A 26,720-nucleotide genomic window follows, 5' to 3' on the forward strand; every position below is an offset into this window, starting at 1 on the left:
CATCATTTGAGTACACAGTGGATTCATATGGCTGGTATCATATTGGATAGTGCAGACAGAATATTTCCATCACTGAAGAAAGTTTTATTGAATGTCAGTAGTCAAGATTCTTGAATACACTGGTAACCATTAATCTTACCATACCCATTAATTATCTCCCCACAATGACCTGTCTTTGTTTCCACCCTCAGGCTGAAGGTCTTCCCTGAATAAAGCGTGGCTAAAATCTCATTCTATGTATCACTTACATTTGATTTTATCATGTTTTTCATTCTGACTTGCATTAGATTTGGAATAAATTTAAAAGAATAGAAAGTTCAAACTGGAGGTAGATGTCAGCTCAGTTTAAGAAGGAGTGACCTGTCTAAAAACCTCATTTTCTAGTAGACTCCTTCACCATCAGAGTTCCTGTGGCTGTACTCAGGATTACGCACAGGTTCTAGGAAGTTCCAGTGTGGCTTCAACCACTACGAGGCATGACTCGAGGTAAATAAGAACTTCTCGAGGAATAAATTTTCTCCTCTAAAATGAGAGGGTTGAACAAGATTGTTATTTCTTCTGATTCTTACGTTTCATATTCTGCTTATTTCAGAATAAAGATGGCATGAAGCCAGAAAGAGCTTTGTCTTAGCACTGGATAAAGAATGGGTCTGACTATGTGTCCAGAGTTACTAGGAAAGTTTTTGGCATTTTACGAAAAGTTCGACAATTCCTGGTATAAACTGTACAAGTGAAAGTCATTCAGTCATATCCAACTCTTTGCAACCCCAAAGACTGTAGCCCACCAGGCTCCTCTGTCCATGGAATTTTCCAGGCAGCAAAGGCTGGCACTAACATAAAGCTACTTTGAACAATTACACACGAACAAATTGTAAAACTAGAAGAAATGGATAAATTCCCAGATGCATACAAGATACCAAAGACTGGACAAGGAAGAAATAGAATATCTGAACAGATAAATAATGAGTAAAGTTAGATTAAGTTTAGATTAAAAGAATAATGAAACACCTCCCAACACAGAAAACCCGGGGACCAAATGGCTTCACAGGTGAATTCTACCAAACATTTAAGGAATAATCAATACCAATTCTTCTCAAACTCTTCCAAAAAAACTGAAGAGGACACAGTACTTTCAAACTCATTTGATGAGGCCAGTGTCACCCTGATACCAAAGCCAAATAAAGACACAATAAGAAAACTACAGGTCAATATCCCCAAAGAATATCAATATAAACACTCTCAACAAAATATTAGAAACTGAATTCAAAAGCATATTAAAAGAATTATATAGATTAATCATTTGGGATTTATCCCTGGCATGCAAGAATGACTCAACCTGTGCAAATCAATAAATGTGATATACCACATGAACAGAACAGAAGATGAATTTTATATGATCCTCTCAATAGATGGAGAAAAAGATTTTGACAAAATTATTTCAAATATTCTCTGAGGAATAAAAACCCTCAACAAATTAAGCATAGAAGGAACATACCTCAACATAATAAAAGCAATATAGGACAAATCCACAGATAATGTTATACTCAAGGGTGAAAAATTGAAAGCTTTACTTCTAAGTTCAGAAACAAGAAAAGCGTGCTCACTTTCACCACTCTTAATATAACATTGGAAGTCCTTGCTACAGTAATTAGTTAATAAGAAGAAGTATAAAGGATCCAAATCATAAAGGAAGAAATAAAATTGTTATTTCCAGATGATATAATATTAAATATAGAAAATCCTAAAGATTCACTCTAAAGCTGAATTGTTTAGAAGTAAATTTAAAAGTGAATTTACTTAAATTCACTTTAAAGCTGAGTCCTAAAGATTCACCTTGAAGCTGATTCACTTTTAAAGCTGAAGCTGAAGCAGCAATAATTTGGCCACCTGATGTGAAGAGCTGACATTTTGGAGAAGACCCTGATGCTGTGAAAGATTGAAGGTAAAAAGAGAAGGGGGAAGCAGAGGATGAGGTGGTCAGATAGCATTACTGACTCAGTGGGCATGAATTTGAGCAAATTCCAGGAGATAGTGGAGGACAGAGGAACCTCTGTCCATGGGTCTGCAAAGAGTCAGACACAGCAGGGCAACTGAACAACGACAGCAACAACAACCAAAAATTCAACCCAAACTATGCATTGTAGTTGCAGTTTCATTGCACTCATACAAAGAAATTCAAGTCTCGTTATTGATCCCTTACAGATCCCAGAAAAGGGGTGGATGCAATGAACCAGGGGAAGGGCGGTGCTCCATCACAGATCATGAGCAAGCAGAAGACAGAGCAGAGTAGCAAGTACCTGTTACTTATAAGGTGGTTGGGGTAGCCATCACTAACTTTTCTCAGGCTTAACTTTAAGTGGTTATTTTAAAAGGTGCCCTGAGAAAAGCAAAATGAGAATTTTTGTTAGGAATCCTAAAGTTGAGTCCTTTTCTAAATGTGCAGACTCTAGGTGTGAGCAGGACTGACATACTGGAAAGTGCCTAGGCAGGAACTCAAAAATAACTGGTTTCTTATTGCAGAATCCTATACCATGATCAACTAGGATTTAGTCTAGGGATGTGAGCATTGTTCAATGCCCACAAATCAATCAATGCTATACACCAATTAACAAAATAAGGGATAAACATCATATGATAATCTCAATAGCTGCAGAAAAAGCATTTGAAAAAATTCAACATCCACTTATGATAAAAATTCCCAACAAAGTGGGTATGGAGGGAATATATCTCAACATGATATTGGCAATATACAAGAAGCCCACAGCTAACATCACACTAAAGGGTGAAAAGCTGAAAGCTTTTCCTCTAAGATTGAGAACAAGACAAGGATGCCCACTCTTGCTCCTTTTATTCAACACAGTATTGGACATCCTAACCAGAGCAAGAAAGCCACAAAGGAAGCATCCAAAATTAAAAGGAAGAAGTAAACTATAAAACTATCACTATTTTCAGATGACATGATGTAATATACAGAGAACTCTAAACACTCAACCCCCCCCAAAACTGTTAGAACTAACAAATGTATTCATTAAGGATATAAAAATCAATTTGCTGTAATTCTATATACTAAAAATGAACTATCAAAAAGAGAAATTAAGAAAACAATCTCATTTACAATTGCACCATAAAAAAAAAAATACTTAGGAATAAATTTAACCAAAGAAGTGAAAAGCCTGTACATTGAAAAATGTAAGACACTGATGAAAGAAAGTGAAGAAGACACAAATGGAAAGATGTCCTGTGCTCATGGATTGGAAGAATTGATCCTGTTAAATATCCAAACTATCCAAAGTAATCTACAGATTCAGTACAGTCCCTATGAAAATTCCAATGGGATTTTTCGCAGAAATAGAACAAAGAATCCTAAAATTTGTATGGAACCATGAACCCCAAATAGCAAATCAAGCTTCAAACAGAAGGAAAAAGCTGGAGGCATCATGTTTCCTGATCATATGGTATTACTAAGCTATATAACTTTCAAAATACTTTGGTATTCGTATAAAAACAGACACATTGATCAGTGGGACAGAATAGAGAGATTAGAATAAATACACATTTATGGTCAAATAATACACACAACAGAGAATATACAATGAGGAAAGGAAAGTCTCTTCAATAAAGACTGGTGCTGGGAAAACTGGACCACCATGTGTAAAAGAATGAAGTAGGACAACTTTTACATCATACATGCGAATCAACACAAATATATTAAATACTTGTACATAAGACCTGAAACCATAAAACTCCTAATACAGAATTTGAGGCCATGGCCTAAAATTTTAGTCTTCATGGCCAAGAGGCATATGAAAAGATGCTCAACATCACTAATAATTAGAAAACTGAAAGGTAAAACTACAATGAGGTATTACTTCACATTGGTTAGAATCAGTTCAGTTCAGTTCAGTTCAGTTACTCAGTCACGTCCGACTCTTTGCGACCCCATGAATTGCAGCACGCCAGACCTCCCTGTCCATCACCAACTCCCAGAGTTCACTCAGACTCACATCCATCCAGTCAGTGATGCCATCCAGCCATCTCATCCTCTGTCGTCCCCTTCTTCTCCTGCCCCCAATCCCTCCCAGCATCAGAGTCTTTTCTAATGAGTCAACTCTTCTCATGAGGTGGCCAAAGTACTGAAGCTTCAGCTTTAGCATCATTCCTTCCAGAGAAATCCCAGGGCTGATCTCCTTCAGAATGGACTGGTAGGATCTCCTTGCAGTCCAAGGGACTCTCAAGAGTCTTCTCCAACACCACAGTTCAAAAGCATCAATTCTTCAGCACTCAGCCTTCTTCACAGTCCAGCTCTCACATCCATACATGACTACTGGAAAAACCATAGCCTTGACTAGATGGACCTTAGTTGGCAAAGTAATGTCTCTGCTTTTGAATATGCTATCTAGGTTGGTCATAACTTTTCTTCCAAGGAGTAAGCATCTTTTAATTTCATGGCTGCAATCACCATATGCAGTGATTTTGGAGCCCAGAAAAATAAAGTCTGGCACTGTTTCCACTGTTTTCCCATCTATTTCCCCTGAAGTGATGGGACCGGATACCATGATCTTCGTTTTCTGAATGTTGAGCTTTAAGCCAACTTTTTCACTCTCCTCTTTTACTTTCATCAAGAGGCTTTTTAGTTCCTCTTCACTTTCTGCCATAAGGGTGGTGTCATCTGCATATCTGAGGTTATTGATATTTCTCCCGGCAATCTTGATTCCAGCTTGTGCTTCTTCCAGTCCAGCGTTTCTCATGATGTACTCTGCATATAAGTTAAATAAGCAGGGTGACAATATACACCCTTGACGTACTCCTTTTCCTATTTGGAGCCAGTCTGTTGTTCCATGTCCAGTTCTAACTGTTGCTTCCTGACCTGCATACAGATTTCTCAAGAGACAGGTCAGGTGGTCTGGTATTCCCATCTCTTTCAGAATCTTCCACAGCTTATTGTGACCCACACAGTTAAAGGCTTTGGCATAGTCAATAAGCCCAAATAGATGTTTTTCTGGAACTCTCTTCCTTTTTCCATGATCCAGCGGATGTTGGCAATTTTATCTCTGGTTCCTTTGCCTTTTCTAAAACCAGCTTGAACATCAGGGAGTTCACGGTTCACATATTGCTGAAGCCTGGCTTGGAGAATTTTGAGCATTACTTTGCTAGTGTGTGAGATGAGTGCAATTGTGCGGTAGTTTGAGCATTCTTTGGCATTGCCTTTCTTTGGAATTGGAATGAAAACTGACCTTTTCCAGTCCTGTGGCCACTGCTGAGTTTTCCAAATTTGCTGGCATATTGAGTGTAGCACTTTCACAGCATCATCTTTCAGGATTTGAAATAGCTCCACTGGAATTCCATCACCTCCACTAGCTTTGTTAGTAGTGATGCTTCCTAAGGCCCACTTGACTTCACATTCCAGGATGTCTGGCTCTAAATCAGTGATCACACCATCATGATTATCTGGGTCGTGAAAATCTACAAACAATAAATGGGAGATGATGTGGAGAAAAGGACATCCTCTTAAACTGCTGGTGGTAATGTAAATTGGTATAGCTACTATGGAGAATAGTATGGAGAATTCTTAAAAAATTAATAATAGAGCTGCATATGATCCAGCAATCCCACTCCTGGGCATACATCCGGAGGAAAAAAAGCATAATCCAGAAGGATACCTGCACCCCAATGTTCACTGCAGCACTGTTTACAACAGCCAAGACATGGAAACAACCTAAATGTCCATCAACAGATGAATGCATAAGGAAGATGTAGTACATATATATGATTAAAAATAATGAAATAATGCCATTTGCAGCAACATGAATGGACCTAGAGAGTGTCATACTGAGTGAAGTGAGACAGAGAAAGAGAAATATTGTATAATATTGCTTATATGTGGAATCTAAAAAATGGTACAAATGAACCTGTATATTTACAAAACAAAAATTGAGTCACCAATGTAGAAAACAAACTTATGGTTTCCAAGGAGGAAAGGATAAATTGGGAGATTGGTATTGACACACACATAATACTGTATATAAGAAAGATAACTAACAAGAACCTACTTTATTGCACAGGGAACTCTATCCAGTACTCTGTAATGACCATTATGGGAACAGAATCTAAAAAGAGTTGATATATGTATAACTGATTCACTTTGCTGTGCAGTATAAACTAACACAACATTGCAAATCAACTATACTTCAATAGAAATTTAATTAAAAATAAAAATATATAGTAAGCTCCTTTATGGAAGTGCAAAAATGATTTTTTGGATTTGACACCAAAAGCAAAAGCAACAATATAAAAATCAACAAGTGGGGCTACATCAAATTGAAAAGCTTTTATGAAGTGAAAGAAACAATTAAAAAAAGGCAGCTGACTGAATGAGAGAAACTAGTTGCAAATCATATAACTATTCACGGTTAATATAAAAATATATAAAGTACTCATACAGCTTGATAGCAAAAAAACCAAATAATCCAATTAAACAATGGGTAGAGAATCTGAATAGACCTTTTCCCAACAAAGACATACAAATGGCCAACAGGTTTAAGAAAAGGTATATCATATCACTAACCACCAGGGAAATGGAAATGAAAGCCACAATGAGTGCGGAGTTCTAACCACTAGACAACCAGGGACAGTGAAAACCACAATGAGATATCACGACATGTGTTAAAATGGCCATTATAAAAAAAGACAAGAAATAAGTGTTTGTGAGGATGTGGAGAAAAGGGAAAACTTTTACACTGCTGGTGGACTTATAAATTGGTGCAACTACTATGGAAAAAGTACAATGGTTCCTCAAAAAATTAAAACTAGAGCTACTATTGGAGAAGGCAATGGCACCCCACTCCAGCACTGTTGCCTGGAAAATCCCATGGACAGAGGAGCCTGGTGGGCCGCAGTCCATGGGGTCGCTAAGAGTCGGACACGAGTGAGCGACTTCACTTTCACTTTTCACTTTCATGCATTGGAGAAGGAAATGGCAACCCACTCCAGTGTTCTTGCCTGGAGAATCCCAGGGACGGGGGAGCCTCGTGGGCTGCTGTCTATGGGGTCGCACAGAGTCAGACACGATGGAAGCAACTTATCAGCAGCAGCAGAGCTACTGTATGATCAAGCAGTTCTACTTCTTTGGGTACTTATCCCAAAGAAAGCCAGATAACATATCATTTATCTTTAAATATTTGCACCCCTCATTTTCACTGAAGCATTATTTACAAGAGTCAAGACATGGAAGATGATTGCCAGAAGTAGGTCATGAGGAATGGGTAAAATAGGTGAGTGTGGTCAATGGTTAAAACAGTTGAGTGTGGTCAAAACTTACAAACTTCCATTTAGAAGATTAAGTCCTGGGTATAATGTACAACCTGGTGGCTATAGTTAACAATAGTGTGTTGTATATTTGAAAGTTGAAAGATTAAATCTTAAAAATCTTAAAAATTCTCATCATAAGAAAAAAATGTAATGATGTATGGTTTATACACACATAAACCCATAACCATAAAACAAATACATACATAAAACAAATATAGCAAGCTTGAAAACTTATTGTGATAATCATTCTGTAATATATCAAATCGCTAAGCTGTACATCTAAAACTAATACAATTATATATAATTTCAATAAAAATAAAAAAGCATTAAAATATTTAGAGATAAATTTAACCAAGGAAGTAAGAGATTTGTACAATGGAAACTAAAAGGCCTTGATGAAAGAAATTGAAGACACAAATTAAAAGATATTCCATGTTCCTTGATTGGAAGAATTAATATAAAAATATCTATAATACCCAGAGCTATCTATATACTTCATGCAATCTCTATCAAGATTCAAATGCCACTTTTCACAGAAATAGAGAAAACAATTGCAAATTTTATATGGAACCATAAAATAGTCTGAATAGCCAAATAAATCATTAGTAAGAATAACAAAGTCAGATGCACCTACTTTTTGATTTCAAGCTATACTACAAAGCTATAGTAATCAAAATAGTATGATACTGGCATAATAGACACATAGGCCAATGGAACAGAAAAGAGAGCCCAGAAATAAACCCTCATATATATGCTCAACTAATATTTGACAAGGGATCCAAGAATACTCAATGGGCAAAGAATAGTCTCTTCAACAAACAGTCCTTGGAAAACTAGATAACTACATATAGAAATATACAATTTGACCCCTATCTTACTCTGCTCACAAAAATTAACTTGAAATAGATTGAGGACTTAAAATAAGACCTACATAAAACATAATACTGTAATACTCCTATGAGTAAACATATGAAAGAAGCTCCTTGACACTGGTCTGGGCAATGATCTTTTTTTTTTTTCTCAAGCAGCAACAAAACCGGAAATCAACAAGAGGGACTATGTCAAATAAAAAACACAGCAAAAGAAACAATCAACAAAATAAGCATACAATGCCTGCAATGGGAGAAAATGCTTGCAAACCTTATATTAGATAAGTGTTTAATATCTAAAATAAATAAAGAGCCCATACAACTCATTCAAATAGCCAACAGGTGTGTGAAAAGCATTTTTCACAGTAGACAAATATGAGAACAATCTAAGTCTTTAGCAACAGATGAATGAATAAAAGATGTGACATATATATTAAATGCAATGGAATATTATTTCATCATAAGAAAGAAGGAAACCCTGACATTTGCAATAACATGGATAGATCTTGAGAGTATTATGCTAAGTAAAATAAATTAGACAGAGAAGGACAAATACTGTATGATATCACTTACATGTGAAATCCTCAAAAGCCAAACATAAAAACAGAGTGGAACAACGGTTACCAGGGGTTGTCGGGTGGTGGTTTCGGGATATGTTATTTAGGGGTACAAACTTGCAATTCATAGATAAATAAGTTCTGGAGAGCTACTGTATAGAATAGTGATTATAGACAACAATATTATGTTGTAAACTTCAAAGTTACTGGGAGATTAGAATTTAAGTATTCCCACCATGAAAAAGAGACATTAATTATCTAATGTGATAAAGGTGTTAATTTACATTATCAGTTCAGTTCAGGTCAGTCACTCAGTCGTGTCCGACTCTTTGTGACCCCATGAATCGCAGCACGCCAGGCCTCCCTGTCCATCACCAACTCCAGGAGTTCACTTAGATTTGTGTCCATTGAGTCAGTGATGCCATCCAGCCATCTCATCCTCTGTTGTCCCCTTCTCCTCCTGCCCCCAATCCCTCCCAGCATCAAAGTCTTTTCCAATGAGTCAACTCTTCACATGAGTTGGCCAAAGTACTGGAGCTTCAGCTTTAGCATAGTAGTAATCATATTGCAATATATAAATGGATCAAATCAACATTTTGTATACTGTAAACTTATACAATGTTATGTCAATTATATCTCAGTAAAAATAAAATGTCATTTGCAGCAACTTGGATGGATCTAGAGATTATCATATTAAGTGAAGTAAGTCCGACAGAGAAAGACAAACATCACATGATATCACTTATATGTGCAATCTAATTTAAAAAGATACAAATGAACTTATTTACAAAAAAGAGACCAATATCGAAAACAAACTTATGGTTCCTAAAGGGAAAATGTAATGTGGTAGAGGGGAGGGATAAATCTATGTATAAGATAGATAACCAACCAGAACCTACTATGTAGCCCAGAGAACTCTACTCAATATTCTGTGATAACTTACATGAGAAAATAATCTAAAAAAGAATGAATATATATATGTATATATAATGTATAACTGAATCATTTTGCTGTACATCTGAAACTAATACAAGACTGTAAAACATTACTCCAATAAAATTAAAATATTAAAAAGTATATCTCAATGAAAATAAATTAAAAATAAAGAAAATGGAACTTAGATAAAATTTAACTGTGAATTAGAAGGTTTACTCAAGTTTAATTACATAGTGACCTTCTGTACTCCTGTCTTAAAAACAAGCTGCTAAAGACATACATTAGTAAGAAAGTATGAATTTCACTATTTACTGTCTACTAAGAGCCTTTGGCAGAACAATTTTTCATTTCACAATTCTATGATGAAATAATCTGATGCTATGCAACCTTTGGCATGACTCTAAATCCCAGGGGATGGAGATGTTGAATAAAATTAATTTTTAGAAAATATAAAACGCTAGATATATATTTCTCTGACAGGAAAGTAAATGATCTAAAGACTATTTATCTAAACTCATGTCCTATGTTAAACACATATTTAGTATGTCTAGATTGATCCCAAATGAGTGTTTTTAGAAACTCTTAAGTAGTTATAGAAATGCAGGTATGTGAGAAAACAATATAGTTCTCAGATAATTAAAAATGAAGTTCTTATTAGTTTGGATGATTTTGGTAGTAAATCATAGCTATAAAATTATTAAGTGAAATATTTTAAAGCTCTTTTTGGTATAGATGAAAAAGCTAAATAAATGATTACCAACTGTAACAAACAGCAGGTTTCTGGCACTTTATCCTTCCAACTCTCTTTTTTTCTCAAACTTTAAACTTTTTATTTTGTATTAGGGGTATAGCTGATTAACAATGTAGTTTCAGGTAAACAGTGAAGGGACTCAGCCATACATATATATATTCATTCTTCCCTAGGACGCCCTCCCATTGAGGCTGCCACGTAACATTAAGTAGAATTTCATGTGCTATACAATAGGTTCCTCTTGGCTATTCATTTGGAATATAGCACTGTCTACATTGCCTTCCCAAACTCCCTAACTATCCTTTCTCCCTGGCAACTATAACTTCATTTACTAAGTCTGTGAGTCTCTTTCTGTTTTGTAAGTAAGTCATTTGGATCATTTCTTTTTAGAGTCCACATGTAAGGAATGTCATACGATATTTCTGTTTCACTTTCTTTTAAAGTATGTATGGCCTACAAAAAAGTTTCTCATGATATTTAATAATAACCATCAGTTACTAAGTACCTACTCTGCCAGTAACTATTTTTTAGTCATTTGTTTAATCTTCGTTAACTCCCTCATAGAAATTGCTATCAGCATTTCACAAATTGGCGATTGAGGATTATGTAGAACACATAAAGCTAATAAAGAATGAACTGGTCATGAACTCAGGATTATCTGGCACCAAAACCTATGGCTTTTCCCTTTATACTGGAGCCTCAAGGGAATTTTCAGCTCACCCACCCTGTGCCAGCCCTGCCTTTAATCCTCCCTTGACCACCCAGCAGGTTTGAGCATTCTTTACTTTCACACCCTGTTTGGTCATAATTAAGTGGGAAATCTTCCTGCATTTTTAAAGGCACTAGCTTAAAGCCAGTGCTCTGGGACAACCCAGAGCAATAGGGTGGGAGGGGAAGTGGGAGGAAGGTTCAGGAAATAGGGGACAAATGTACACCGGAGGCCGATTCATGTTGATGTAGGGCAAAAACCATCAAAATATTGTAAAGTAACTGTCCTCCAATTAAATAATTAAAAAAATACAATCATATTATAGAAAAAAAAGGCACTGGCCTAGCCTCTGCTCTTTCTTGTTTTACATTTTATAAAGTTATATATACCCTGAGTTAATTATACCCTGAGTCGGTTTCCACTTTTCTATTTCCTTTATCCATAGAGCTAACTAGAGAGTGGAGAAGATTCCAGACAATACTCAGGTTTGTTTCTGAGTGGAGAGGATAGAGGCTGAAGATGATGGTAGAGAATACAAAGAGATTGTTGATGGACCTTCTGAGCAGAGCACAGCATTGAGGATCCTGTACTTGCTCTGATATTAACAAGTATATTTTTGATTCATTCTCCTTTTGGTTCCTGTGTTGATTCCCCATTTCCCTGCTTCTCAACAAACAGAGGATGGATGCTATGCAATGCAGGGTTAATTTCTTCCTAGATATATGCCATTCAGTACAGTTCAGGAGCTCAGTTGTGTCTGATTGTTTGTGACTTCATGGACTGTAGCACACCAGGTTTCCCCATCAATCACTAACTCCTGGAGTTTACTTAAACTCATCTCCATCAAGTCCGTGATGCCATCCAACCATCTCACTCTTTGTCGAACCCTTTTCCTTCTGCCTTCAATCTTTCCCAGCATCAGGGTCTTTTCAAATGAGTCAGTTCTTGCCATCAAGTGGCCAAAGTATTGGAGTCTCAGCTTTAACATCAGTCCTTCCAATGAATATTCACAACCAATCTCCTTTACAATGGACTGGTTGGATCTCCTTGCAGTCCAAGGGACTCTCAAGAGTCTACTTTAACACCACAGTTCAAAAACATCACTTATTTGGCACTCAGCTTTCCTTATTGTCCAACTTTCACATCCATACATGACTACCGGAAAAAACCACAGCTTTGACGAGAAGGATCTTTGTTGGCAAAAGCTTTTTAATATGCTGTTTAAAGATGATGGTGTGAAAGTGCTGCACTCAATATGCCAGCAAGTTTGGAAAACTCAGCAGTGGCCACCGGACTGGAGAAAGTCAGTTTTCATTCAGATCTCAAAGAAAGGCAATGCCAAAGAATGCTCAGACTACCGAACAATTGCACTCATCTCACATGCTAGTAAAGTAATGCTCAAAATTCTCCAAGCCAGGCTTCAGCAATACATGAACCGTGAAATTCCAGATTTTCAAGCTGGTTTTAGGAAAGGCAGAGGAACCAGAGATAAAATTGCCAACATCCACCGGATCATGGAAAAAGCAAGAGAGTTCCAGAAAAACATCTATTTCTGCTTTATTGACTATGCCAAAGCCTTTTACTGTGTGGATCACAATAAACTGTGGAAAATTCTGAAAGAGATGGGAATACCAGACCACCTGACCTGCCTCTTGAGAAACCTATATGCAGGTCAGAAAGCAACAGTTAGAACTGGACATGGAACAACAGACTGGTTCCAAATAGGAAAAGGAGTATGTCAAGGCTGTATATTGTCACCCTATTTATTTAACTTATATGTAGAGTACATCATGAGAAACGCTGGGCTGGAAGAAGCACAAGCTGGAGTCAAGATTTTCTGGAGAAATATCAATAACCTCAGATATGCAGATGATACCACCCATATGGCAGAAAGTGAAGAGGAGCTAAAAAGCCTCTTGATGAAAGTGAAAGAGGAGAGTGAAAAAGTTGGCTTAAAGCTCAACATTCAGAAAACGAAGATCATGGCATCAGGTCCCATCACTTCATGGTAAATAGATGGGGAAACAGTGGAAACAGTGTCAGACTTTATTTTTGGGGGCTCCAAAATCACTGCAGATGGTGATTGCAGCCATGAAATTAAAAGACGCTTACTCCTTGGAAGGAAAGTTATGACCAACCTAGATAGCATATTGAACAGCAGAGATATTACCTTGCCAACAAAGGTCCATCTAGTCAAGGCTATGGTTTTTCCAGTGGTCATGTATGGATGTGAGAGTTGGACTGTGAAGAAAGCTGATCACCGAAGAATTGATGCTTTTGAACTGTGGTGTTGAAGAACTCTTGAGAGTCCCTTGGACTGCAAAGACATCCAACCAGTCCATCCTAAAGGAGATCAGTCCTGGGTGTTCATTGGAAGGACTGATGCTGAAACTGAAAATCCAATACTTTGGCCACCTGATGCAAAGAGTTGACTCATTTGAAAAGACCCTGATTCTGGGAGGGATTGGGGGCAGGAGGAGAAGGGGACGACCGAGGATGAGATGGCTGGATGGCATCACCAAGTCAATGGACATGAGTTTGAGTGAAGTCCAGGAATTGGTAATGGACAGGGAGGCCTGGCGTGCTGCAATTCATGGGATCGCAGAGTTGGACACGAATGAGCGACTGAACTGATCTGAGGTTGGTCATAATTTTTTTCTGAGGAACAAGCATCTTTTAATTTCATGGCTGCAGTCACCATTTGCAGTGATTTTGGAGCCCCCCAAAATAAAGTCTCTCATTATTTCCCCATCTATTTGTCATAACGTGATGGGACTGGATGCCATGATCTTAGTTTTCTGAATGTTGAATTTTAAGCCAACTTTTTCATTCTCCTCATTCACTTTCATCAAGAGACTCTTTAACTCTTTTTTGCTTTTTGCTATAAGGGTGGAGTCATCTGCTTATCTGACGTTATTGATATTTCTCCAGGCAATCTTCATTCCAGCTTGTGCTTCATCTAGTCCAGCATTTCTCATAAATAAACAGTGTGATCGTATACAGCTTTGACTTAGTCCTTCCCCTATTTGGCACCAGTCTGTTGTTCCATGTCCAGTTCTAACTGTTACTTCCTGACCTTCATGCAGATTTCTCAGGAGTCAGGTCTGGTGGTCTGGTATTCCCACCTCTTGAAGAATTTTCCAAAGTTTGTGATCCCCACAGTCAAAGGTTTTGGCGTAGTTTATAAAACAGAAGTATATGTTTTTCTGGAATGCTCTTGCTTTTTTGATGATCCAGTGGATGTTGTCAATTTGATCTCTGGTTCCTCTGCCTTTTCTAAAACCAGCTTGAACACCTGGAAGTTCATCGTTCACATACTGCTGAAGCCTGGCCTGGATGATTTTGAGCATTACTTTGCTAGTGTGTGAGAGGAGTGCAATTGTGCAGTAGTTTGAACATTCTTTGGCATTGCCGTTTTTTGGGATTGGAATGAAAGTGTTCTTTTCCAGTCCTGTGGCCATGGCTGAGTTTTCCAAATTTGCTGGCATATTGAGTGAAGCACTTTCACAGCATCATCTTGGAGAATTTGAAATAGCTGTACTGGAATTCCATCACCTCCACTAGCTTTGTTCACAGTGATTCTTCTAAGGCCCACTTGACTTCACATTCCAGGATGTCTGGCTGTAGGTGAGTGACCACACCATCGTGACTATCGGGTCACCGAGATCTTTCTTGTGTAGTTCATTGTTGCCGCCTCTTCTTGGTACTTCTGCTTCTGTTAGGTCTATACCATTTCTGTCTTTATCATGCCCATCTTTGCATGAAATGTTCCCTGCTAACTGCTAAGTCACTTCAGTTGTATCCGACTCTAAGCGACCCCATGGACTGCAGCCTACCAGGCTCCTTCGTTCATAGGATTTTCCAGGCAAGAGTACTGGAGCAGGGTGCCATTGCCTTCTCCAGAAATGTTCCCTTGGTATCTCTAATTTTCTTGAAGAGATCTATAGTCTTTCCCATTCTATTGTTTTCCTCTATTTCTTTGCATTGATCACTGAGGAAGGCTTTCTTATTTTTCTTGTCTTTGGAACTCTTCATTCAAATGGGAATATCTTGCCTTTTCTCCTTTGCCTTTAGCTTCTTTTCTTTTCTCAGTTATTTGTAAGTCCTCCTCAGACAATCATTTTGCCTTTTTGCATTTTTTTTCTTTGGGGATGGTCTTAATCACTGCCTCCTGTACAGTGTCACGAATCTCTGCCCTTAGTTCTTCAGGTGCTCTATCAGATCAAATCCCTTGAATCTGTTTGTTATTTCCACTGTATAATTGTAAGGGATTTGATTAAAGTACCTGAATGGTCTAGTGGTTTTCCCTGCTTTCTTCAATTTAAGTCTGAATTTGGCAATAAAGAGTTCATGTTCTCAGCCAGAGTCAGCTCCTGTCTTCTTTTTGCTGACTGTATAGAGCTTCTCCATCTTTGGCTGCAAAGAATATAATCAGTCTGATTTTGGTATTGACCATCTGGTGATGTCCATGTGTAGAGTCTTCTCTTGTGTTGTTGGAAGAGGGTGTTTGCCATGACCAGTCCATTCTCTTGGCAAAACTATGGTAGCCTTTGCCCTGCTTCATTTTGTACTCCAATGCCAAATTTGCCTATGCTTCCAGGTATCTCTTGACTTCCTACTTTTGCATTTCGGTCCCCTATAATGATAAGGACATCTTTTTTGGGTGTTAGTTCTAGAAGGTCTTGTAGGTCTTCATAGAACCATTCAACTTCAGCTTATTCAACATTACTGGTTGGGGCATAGACTTGGATTACTATGATATTGAATGGGTTGCCTTGGAAATGAACAAAGATCATACTGTCGTTTTTGAGAGTACATCTGTGTACTGAATTTTGGACTCTTTTGTTGACTATGAGGGATACTCCATTTCTTCCAAGGGATTCTTGCTTGCAGTAGTAGACATAATGGTCATCTGAGTTAAATTCACCCATTCCAGTCCATTTAGTTCACTGATTCCTAGAATGTCGATGTTCACCCTTGCCATTTCCCATTTGACCAACTCCAATTTACCTTGATTCATGTTCCTAACATTCCAGGTTCTTATGCAATATTGTTTTTACAGCATTGGGCTTTATTTCCATCACCAGTCACATCCACAACTGGGTGCTGTTTTTGTTTTGGCTCTGTCTCATCATTCTTTCTGGAGTTATTTCTCCACCATTCTCCAGTGGCATATTGGGCACCTACCTACCTGGGGAGTTCATCTTTCAGTGTCTTATCTTTTCCCCTTTTCATACTGTTCATGAGGTTCTCAAGGCAAAAATACTGAAGTGTTTGCCATTCCCTTCTCCAGTGGACCACACTTTGTCAGAACTCTCCACTATGACCCATCCATCTTGGGTGGCCCTATACAGCATGACTCATAGTTTCACTGAGTTAGACAAGGCTGTGGTCCATGTGATAAGTTTGATTAATTTTCTGTGATTGTGGTTTTCATTTTGTCTGCCCTCTGATGGATAAGGATAAGAGGCTCATGGAAGACTCCTGATAGGAGTGCCTGACCTAAGGGAAACTGGGTCTTTTTCTGATGGGCAGAGCCATGCTCAGTAAATCTTTAATCCAATTTTCTGTTGATGGGCGGGGCTGTGTTCCCTTCCTGTTGTTTGACCCGAGGCCAAACACTGGTGGAGGTAATAAAGATAATGGTGACCTCCTTCAAAGGGTTCTGTGCATGCCCTGCCACACTCAGTGCTCCTGATCCTGCAGACCCACCACCAATCCACACCTCTGCCAGAGACTCTTGGACACTCAAGGGCAATTCTGTGTCAGTCTCTTGTTGGGTCACTGCTCCTTTCTCTAGGGTCCTGGCGCACACAAGTTTTTGTTGGTGCCCTCCAAGAGTCTGTTTCCCCCATCCTGTGTAAGTTCTGGTGGCTCTATGGTGGGCTTAATGGTGAGCTCCTCCAAGAAGGCTTATGACATAGCCAGGTCTGCTGCACCCAGAGCCCCTGCTTCAGCGGCAGGCCACTGCTGACCTGTACCTCTGCAGGAGACACTCAAACACTCAAAGGCAGGTCTGGCTCAGTCTCTGTGGGGCCTCATGGTGTGCACAAGGTTTTGTTTGACCCTTGGAGCATCGCTGGTGGGCATGGGGTTTGATTCTGAAAGCGATTTCGTCCCTCCTACCGTCTTGCTGGGGCTTCTTTGCCTTTGGATGTGGGGGATCTTTTTTTGTTGGATCCTGTTGATGGTTATTCAGCAGTGAGTTGTAATTTTGGAGTTCTCACCAGAGAAGATGAGTGCACATCCTTCTACTCCGCCATCTTATAGACAAGATATATGCTGTGATACCATTAAAATACCTAAAAAATTGCTTTAAATATACTATATCATCTCTACTTTTCTTCATCATGATTGAAATGGTTTTATTTTTAGAAAACACAGTATTTGTTTACTGTAAAAACATTGCTACAATAAAAAATTAACATGTAGTTACAGTAGTTTCTTTTTTTTTCCTGTGTAATGGAATCATGGAAGGAGGAAGTCTTGATGTAAATATTCAATTGTATTGTACATACATTGATCACAATGAGACACTTTGACTGATAGACTAAGAGCCTGTTATTTGTATTGTATTTAATCTCTTATAAACAAAGAAGTCCATTGTAGGGATTTGGAAGTATTGAGGTTGGGAAAGCCAGTTGGTCAAATTTCAAGAGGCCAAAATGTTACACAAAGTAGACAACATTGGTGATTTCATCCTGGTTCAGCATAAAAGAGTCAGAGACTCAATCTTGTCAATACCCTACAATTAGTCAGACGTGCTGGATGACTCACTGACTAAACTCACAAGAGACCAAAGTATATAAATCAGAAAGCCAGTGTATTATTTGACAATAAGAAATATAACAGACAACACAACCCAACATTCTTGTCTTTAGCCAGAGTGTTCTGTTTTACAAATAACCAGAAATGTGCTTGGTGCACATGGGAACATTATGAGTAACAAATTTGATCTGAGGTTTTAACAAAATTTCTACAATAGAAATAAATTCTACTCGACATTGCTTAGGTGGGCCAGTGCCACTGTTTGTCTTTCAGGTCCTATTGCTGCTATACTCACAATTTACGAATTTGTTTTTCTATTTTTTTAAAAAATAAATTTATTCTTATTACTATCCGGTCTATTTTGGAACTTATTCAAATGATATTCTAAATTATGGTGCATATAAAAACAAAAGTTGCATTTGACCACCATAGGGGAAGCTTTGCATTTACATAGTTCAACAACATTTACTTAGTGAAAACCTACTTGGGAAATCAGATTCTCCAAATATTGTTAAAGACGTGTTCCTAGCTAGTCAAGTCCATGGGCTATCAGTGGCTATATAGATGTGTCAGAATTGACAAGACTACCAAAAAATTATAAATAAAAGGAACAAAAGTTCATATTATGTTGGAAAACAAATGTAACATGTAGTTTAGAAAACAGATATGACATATCTACTATAATTTCAAGGCATACATGACTTTAAAATTTAAAGAGAAAACTCCAAAATTGTCAACCACATAAATATTTTGGTGTAAAATAAATCAGTCTTAAGCTACAACCAAAGGAATTTATTTACTTAAATGCCCAATAAAGGAGCTCATTATGATCATCTTACTGAATGGAATTGTCCTACAAAGAGCCACATTATGTGTGTGCATGGTGTGTGTGTGTGTTTGTGTGTGTGTGTGTGTGTGTGTGTTATATGCTCAGTCGTGTACAACTCTGTGCAACTCCATGGACTGTTGCCCACCGGGCTCTTCTGTCCATGGGATTCTCCAGGCAAGGATACTGGAGTGGGTAGCCATTTCCTTCTCCAGAAGATTTTCTGACCCAGGGACCAAACCCAGCCTACACTGCAGTCAGATTCTTTACTGTCCGAGCCACCACGAAAACACAAAGGGCCACATAGTTATGCTGTACTATAGGCTTCCCTGGTGGCTCAATTGGTAAAGAATCTGCATGTAGTGCGGGAAACACTCGTTCTATCCCCAGGTAAGGACAATTCGTTGGAGAAGGAAATGGCAAACCCCTCCAGTATTCTTGCCTGGAGCATTCCATGGATAAAGGAGCCTGGCAGTATCTACAGTCCATAGGATTGCAAAGAGTCAGACATGGCTGAGTGACTAATACACAATCTAACTATGAGCAGTTGCTATTATAAAATAATATCTAGTGTTAAATAGTTTTTCTTGATTTGACAAACTGGTGGAAACTAGAAGAATGTATTTTGGAACCAGGTAAAATTGTTGGAAATTTTCTGCCTTCCTTTTTTCTAACCCTAACAAGTGGCTTGAGTAGGTAAACATTAGAGAAGATGAATCAGTTCAGTTCAGTTCAGTCCCTCAGTTGTATTTGACTCTTTGCGACCCCATGGACTGCAGCACACCAGGCCTCCCTGTCCATCACCACCTCCCAGAGTTTATTTAAAATCATATCCATGGAGTCAGTGATGCCATCCAGCCATCTCATCCTCTGTCGTCCCCTTCTCCCCCCGCCTTCAATCTTTCCCAGCATCAGGGTCTTTTCAAATGAGCCAGTTCTTCCCATCAGGTGGCCAAAGTATTGTAGTTTCAGTTTCAGCATCAGTCCTTCCAATGAACATCCAGGACTGATCTCCTTTAGAATGGACTGGTTGGATCTCCTTGCAGTCCAAGGGACTCTCAAGAGTCTTCTCCAACACCACAGTTCAAAAGTATCAATTCTTCAGCGCTCAGCTTTCTTCACAGTCCAACTCTCACATCCATACATGACCACTGGAAAAACCATAGCCTTGACTAGATGGACCTTTGTTGGCAAAGTAATATCTCTGCTTTTCAATATGCTGTCTAGATTGGTCATAACTTTCCTTCCAAGGAGTAAGCGTCTTTTAATTTCATGGCTGCAATCACCATCTGCAGTGATTTTGGAGCCCCCCAAAATGAAGTCTGGCACTGTTTCCACTGTTTCCCCATCTATTTCCCATGAAGTGCTGGGACCAGATGCCATGATCTTAGTTTTCTAAATGTTGAGCTGTAAGCCAACTTTTTCACTCTCCTTTTTCACTTTCATCAAGAGGCTTCTTAGCTCCTCTTCACTTTCTGCCATAAGGGTGGTGTCATCTACCTATCTGAGGTTATTGATATTTCTCCTGGCAATCTTGATTCCAGCTTGTGCTTTTTCCAGCCCAGCATTTCTCATGATGTACTCTGCATATAAGTTAAATAAGCAGGGTGACAATATACAGCCTTGACATACTCCTTTTCCTATTTGGAACCAGTCTGTTGTTCCATGTCCAGTTCTAACTGTTGCTTCCTGACCTGCATATAGGTTTCTCAAGAGGCAGGTCAGGTGGTCTGGTATTCCCATCTTTTGAGGAATTTTCCACAGTTTATTGTGATCCACACAGTTAAAGGCTTTGGCATAGTCAATAAAGCAGAAATAGATGTTTTTCTGGAACTCTCTTGCTTTTTCCATGATCCGGTGGATGTTGGCAATTTTATCTCTGGTTCCTTTGCCATTCCTAAAAGCAGCTTGAAAATCTGGAAGTTCACGGTTCATGTATTGCTGAAGCCTGGCTTGGAGAATTTTGAGCATTACTGTACTAGCATGTGATAGGAGTGCAATTGTGTGGTAGTTTGAAGATTCTTTGGCATTGCCTTTCTTTGGGATCTGAATGAAAACTGACCTTTTCCAGTCCCGTGGCCACTGCTGAGTTTTCCAAATTTGCTGGCACATTGAGTGCAGCCCTTTCACAGCATCATGTTTCAGGATTTGAAATAGCTCAACAGGAATTCCATCACCTCCACTAGCTTGTTTGTAGTGATGCTTTCTAAGGCCCACTTGACCTCACATTCTGAATATATGCACTGAGAAAAGGGTAGAATTCATTTATTCATGTTAAAATTCACACCAATAAAAGTATATTTGCCTGTACTGAAGTCTGCTTTTTTCTATATGCTATATTTTATGGGTCACTGAAAAATAACCTATTTTTCCCCTGTGGAAAGGTCAATGAAGCCATCTGAATTTGTTTTATTAATGCCACTGGTTTACTCTTATAGATTATATTATTTTACATTTTATACATGAAAATGTAAAATATACCTTTAAAAATACATATAAGATAATTTTTAGGTTTATTTCAAGAGTTATGTTGTATAATTTGTAAACTGAATCATCAGTGCCTGGTTAATTCTTGTCTTTTAAATCTAAGATTATCTTAAATTAAGCATTTGACTCACAACTTTCTCTGCTCCAAGTTTTGCCATCTCCTTGGCTAACATTCGAGTCCATGTGGATGACCCATCTGGCTCTTGCTCAGGTCCTTGATTTCCACATCTTCAGTGACCTTTACTTCCACAGCACTGCAGCCAACCATTCCCTCAACCACATCCAGGACCTTTCAGTCACTCAATTGCTTCCCCTTTAAAATGCTAAAATCAAACAACCAGGTCTCAACCTCGTGTATTTATAGCTCACTCATTCTCAGCCCAGACTATATATTAGAGAAACCTGAAAGATCCTGATGGCCAGGTGAGACCACATCCCAGATTAATTCAACCAGAATTTCTGGACTTTCTGAAGGTGTAATAGAAAAAGCAGTAGATCTTGAAGCTCCTCAGGTTACTAATATACCTCCAAGATTGAGAACCACAGTTTTAACTCTTCCATTTTGTTGCTCACTATACCTGTTTGTGAAACATTGGTCCCTCAGCTGTTGCCAATCCACATTTCTCTCCTTTTTGCTCCTCTGCCTTTGTTTCATTCCCCAGCAGGCTGTCAATCCTGGACCAACCTGATAGTCTCCTGCCTGGACATGTAGGTGGATAGCTGAGCACTGGTGGAGAAGAATCGAGTCATGTCACAGGACAGGGTCTTTCTTTTCAGTTGCCCCTAGGATCTCAGTTGGAGAAGGCAATGGCAACTAACTCCAGTACTCTTGCCTGGCAAATTCCATGGATGGAGGAGCCTGGTGGGCTGCAGTCCATGGGGTCGCTAGGAGTTGGACACGACTGAGCGACTTCACTTTCACTTTTCACTTGCATGCACTGGAGAAGGAAATGGCAACCCACTCCAGTGTTCTTGCCTGGAGAATCCCAGGGACGAGGGAACCTGGTGGGCTGCCGTCTCTGAGGTCGCACAGAGTCAGACACGACTGGAGAGACTTAGCAGCAGCAGCAGCAGCAGCAGGATCTCAGTGATGCCAGATGAGCCTCATTTTGCCAGTTCTTTTATGCTCCCTTTCTCCACAATACGTAAAATATTTCTTAATTTACTTTTCTTAAACTACAAACTATATGGAATTATGAATTCAAACTAACTTCATTTCTCCTGAAATAGCAAACGTTCTCATTTTCTCCCCTTCACCTAAACGTTCTTGTTTATTGTTTTGTATCTCACAAATGGTATTTTCATTTAATTGGCAGAAATACAAACATCTCCCGGGAATCCTTCTTGTTTCTCTCCCTCCTAATATCAAAATCCCCCAATCATGTGGCCTACATATTTTAAAATTTGTTCTGTTTCTCGGTATTGCTACTGTTATAACCTTAGACTGAGTAAGCATGTACGCTTTTCTTGGTTGCTGAAACAGACTCAAATCCAGTCTCTTTCCAAGCAATTGTCTAGTGTGAGATGCCTAAATGCCTACCAGTTCATCGGTCTTACCGTTAGAATATATTCCACATTTCAGAATTTAAAGGTCCTCCCAAATCTGTCCTTCATCTTTCTCTGCTGCCTCATATCATACATTTTACAAAATCCTATTGCTTATAAAACTTAAACATTTATCCAGTTTTCAGTGCTGTTCGCTCTGCTTGGAACGTTGTTTCTTCTTTTTCACTGGCTCAGCTTGACATTATTTACCCTGGGAAGCTTTTCTCTCACTCTGTCTGGGACTAGTGGCCTCTCTACTTTGTTTCATTCTTCCTTATTCTTTTACCTCTATCATAGCTCTTAGGCATTGCTTTGGAAGTATTTTTTCCCATTACTTTCATTTCCCAAGAAACTGTAAGGACAGGGACCATAATAGATTTTAATATAATGTAACATAATATAATATAGGTTTTCATCATCATAATAAATAATTGGTCAAATTCAAGGGAATGTTCAAATACTTTTAATGATGTATAAAAAGCTTGGCTAGAACTCCACAGAATTTCATAATATAATAAAACATTCAATAGAGGACTATAAATAATAATAATGAAAATCCTGGGACTCAAGTGAAAATTACTTTGGTGGTGGTTTAGTCGCTAAGTCCTATCCGACTTTTGCAACCCCTTGGACTACAGCCTGCCAGGCTCCTCTGTCCATGGCAAGAATACTAGAGTGGATATTCCTCTAGTATTAGGAAGTACCATTTCCTTCTCCAGGGGATCTTTCCAACCCAGGAATTGAACTCGGGTCTCCTGCACTACAGGCAGATTCTTTACCAACTGAGCTACAAAGGAAGCCTGAAAATTAGTTTAGTGATCTCACATTCATGTTTAGTTTTGAGATCTTTTTCCATATTTGATGTACTGAGCATGATCTGCAACTCACCCAGATGATCACTAGACATAGAGAAGACAGCAAAGTTTATTTGAGATCTGAAAATCACCTGAGAAAATCCTCTGGGTCAAACCACGCCCTTATTTGTTAAATGTAAGCAACAAAGAGTTTGGAGCTAGATAAATCTGGATGTGAAACTTGGATCCACTATCAACCAATTGGATGAATTACTTAAATCTTAGTTTTTTCATCTGTAGGATAATTAAGATAATTAATCTCGCATTACAGAGATGTCATGAAGGTTAAATTAAAAAAATATATATATATGCCCAATATAGTACCTGCTAAAGCAGATACTTGCTCCATGCTTTTACTTTTACAACGGTGCCTCAAATACTATATTATTTTAGATTAAAGGATTATATCTCCAGGAATTCCCAGTTAAATGTAAATATAGGATATGAGGTAAAACATTTTAGCTTTAATTAATGTATGTGTGTGTGTGTTCTTACATATTCACCTCTGAGGTGGTAGGATACTGAGAATTGAACACAAAAGAAATGGATAGAGTACCTTATGGGCTTCTGACATGTATGAGGGATGATGTGATAAGTATGAAATGTAGGACACTAATTCGGGGAAGGTTTAAACATATTTTGTTCCTGAAAGTGAAAGTGAAAGTGAAGTTGCTCAGTTGTGTCCGACTCTTTGCGACCCCATGGACTGTAGCCTATCAGGCTCCTCCATCCATGGGATTTTCCAGGCAAGAGTACTGGAGTGGATTGCCATTTCCTTCTCCAGAATTTTGGTCCTAGCCCCATAGAAAACTTTGGTTTCTTAGAAAGAAGCAAAATGAAAACTCAGTGCTTAGGAGCAGTGCTGTTGGACAGGGAAGAGTGTATCTAGATAATCTTCAATCTCCTTACATTAAATTTTTAAAATTAATTTTTATTGAGGTATAGTTGATCCACAATGTGTTACTTCAAGTGTATAGCAAAGTGAATCTGTTACATACCTATATCTATCCATCGACCTATCTACCCAGTCTTTTTTTAGAGTCTTTTCCCATATAAGCTATTACACAGAGCTGTATTGTATTGAGTAAAATTCTCTGTGCTATACAGTAGGTCTGTACTGGTTATCTATTCTATATACATTGTAGTTGTTCAGTTGCTATGTTGTGTCTGACTCTTTGCAACCCCATGGACTGTAGCACACCAGGCTCCTCTGCTCTCCATTATTTCCTGGAGTTTGCTCAAATTCATGTCCATTGAGTTGGTGACGCTATCTAACCATCTCAGGCACTGCTGCCCCTTCTCCTTTTACCTTCAATCTTTCCCAGCATCAGAGTTTTTCCAATAAGTCAGCTTTTCACATTAGGGGGCCAAAGTATTGGAGCTTTAGCATCAGTTCTTCCAATGAGTATTCATGATTGATTTCCATTAGGACTGACTGGTTTGATCTCCTTGTAGTCAAAGAGACCCTCAAGAGTTTTCTCCAACACCATGATTTGAAAGCATCAATCCTTCAGTCCTCAGCCTTCCTTAGGGTCCAACTCTCATATCCATACCTGACTACTGGAAAAACCATAGCTTTGACTATTTGACCTTTGTCGGCAAAGTGATGTCTCTGTTTTTTAGCATGCTGTCTTGGCTTGTCATAGCTTTGCTTCCAAGGAGCAAGCATCTTTCAATTTTGTGACTGCTATCACTGTCACAAGCAGTGATCTGGAGCCCAGGAAAATAAAATCTGTCACTGCTTCCAGTTTTTTCCCTCCTGTTTGCCATAAAGTGATGGGATCAGATGCCATGACTTTTGTTTTTCTGACGCTGAGTTTTAAGCCAGCCTTTTCACTCTCTTCTCTCACTCTTGTCAAGAGTTTAGTTCCTCTTTACTTTCTGCCTTTAGAGTGGTATCTAAGATTGTTGGCAGTTCCCCCGGCAGTTTTGATTCCAGTTTGTGACTCATCCAGCCTGGCATTTCACATGATGTGCATACCTGTGTGTGTGTGTGTGTTAGTAGCTTCAGTTGTGTCCAGCTCTTTGCAACCCTATAGACTGTAGCCCAGCAGACTCTTCGGTCCATGGGATTCTCGAGGCAAGAATACTGGAGTGGATTCCTGTGTCCTCCTCCAGGGGATCTTCCTGACCCAGGGATCGAATCTGCATCTCTCATGTCTCCTGCACTGGCAGATGGGTTCTTTACCACTAGTGTCACCTGGGAAGCCCATGATGTACTCTGCATAAAAGTTAAATATGCAGGGTAACAATGTACAGCCTTGTCATATTCCTTTCCCAATTTTGAACCAGGCCATTGTTCCATGTCTGGTTCTGACTATTGCTTCTTGACTCACATACAGGTTTTCAGGAGACAGGTAAGGAGGTCTAGTACTCCCATCTCTTTAAGAATTTTCCAGTTTGTTGTGATCCACACAGTCAAAGGCTTTAGCACACTCAGTGAAGCAGAAGTAGATGTTTTTCTGGAACTCCCTTGCTTTCTCCATAGTAGTGTGTATATGTCAACCTCCTTAAATTTTAACTTAGATGGTTTTAACTGGTTTGTCTCACTTGGACTTTGAGAGCCTGAAAGGAAACAGGTTGAAGCTGCGGGTCTCTGTATAGTGGAACACTTCTGTGAGTCTGGGCCCTTTGATATTTTTGTGACAATGATCTTTTCTCCTGTCCCCTTTCTTTGGTGATATCAAAGTAAATATATCTGTGGAAACGACTCACTGAAAATGTGGGCCTTAGCTGCAAGTCATTTCTAGTTAAATGCATCTGAAGAATTGTGTTGCCTCCTTTTTATCTTGCACCCTTATATCAAGAAAGCTGTGGTACATATACACAATGGAGTATTACTCAGCCATTAAAAAGAATACATTTGAATCAGTTCTAATGAGATGGATGAAACTGGAGCCGATTATACAGAGTGAAGTAAGCCAGAAAGAAAAACACCAATACAGTATACTGACACATATATACGGAATTTAGAAAAATGGTAATGATGACCCTGTATGCAAGACAGCAAAAGAGACACAAATGTATAGAACGGACTTTTGGACTCTGAGGGAGAGGGAGAGGGTGGGATGACTTGGGAGAATGGCATTGAAACATGTATACTATCATGT

This window comes from Oryx dammah, unplaced genomic scaffold, assembly GCF_014754425.2.
Source record: "Oryx dammah isolate SB20612 unplaced genomic scaffold, SCBI_Odam_1.1 HiC_scaffold_27, whole genome shotgun sequence".
Taxonomy (NCBI): domain Eukaryota; kingdom Metazoa; phylum Chordata; class Mammalia; order Artiodactyla; family Bovidae; genus Oryx; species Oryx dammah.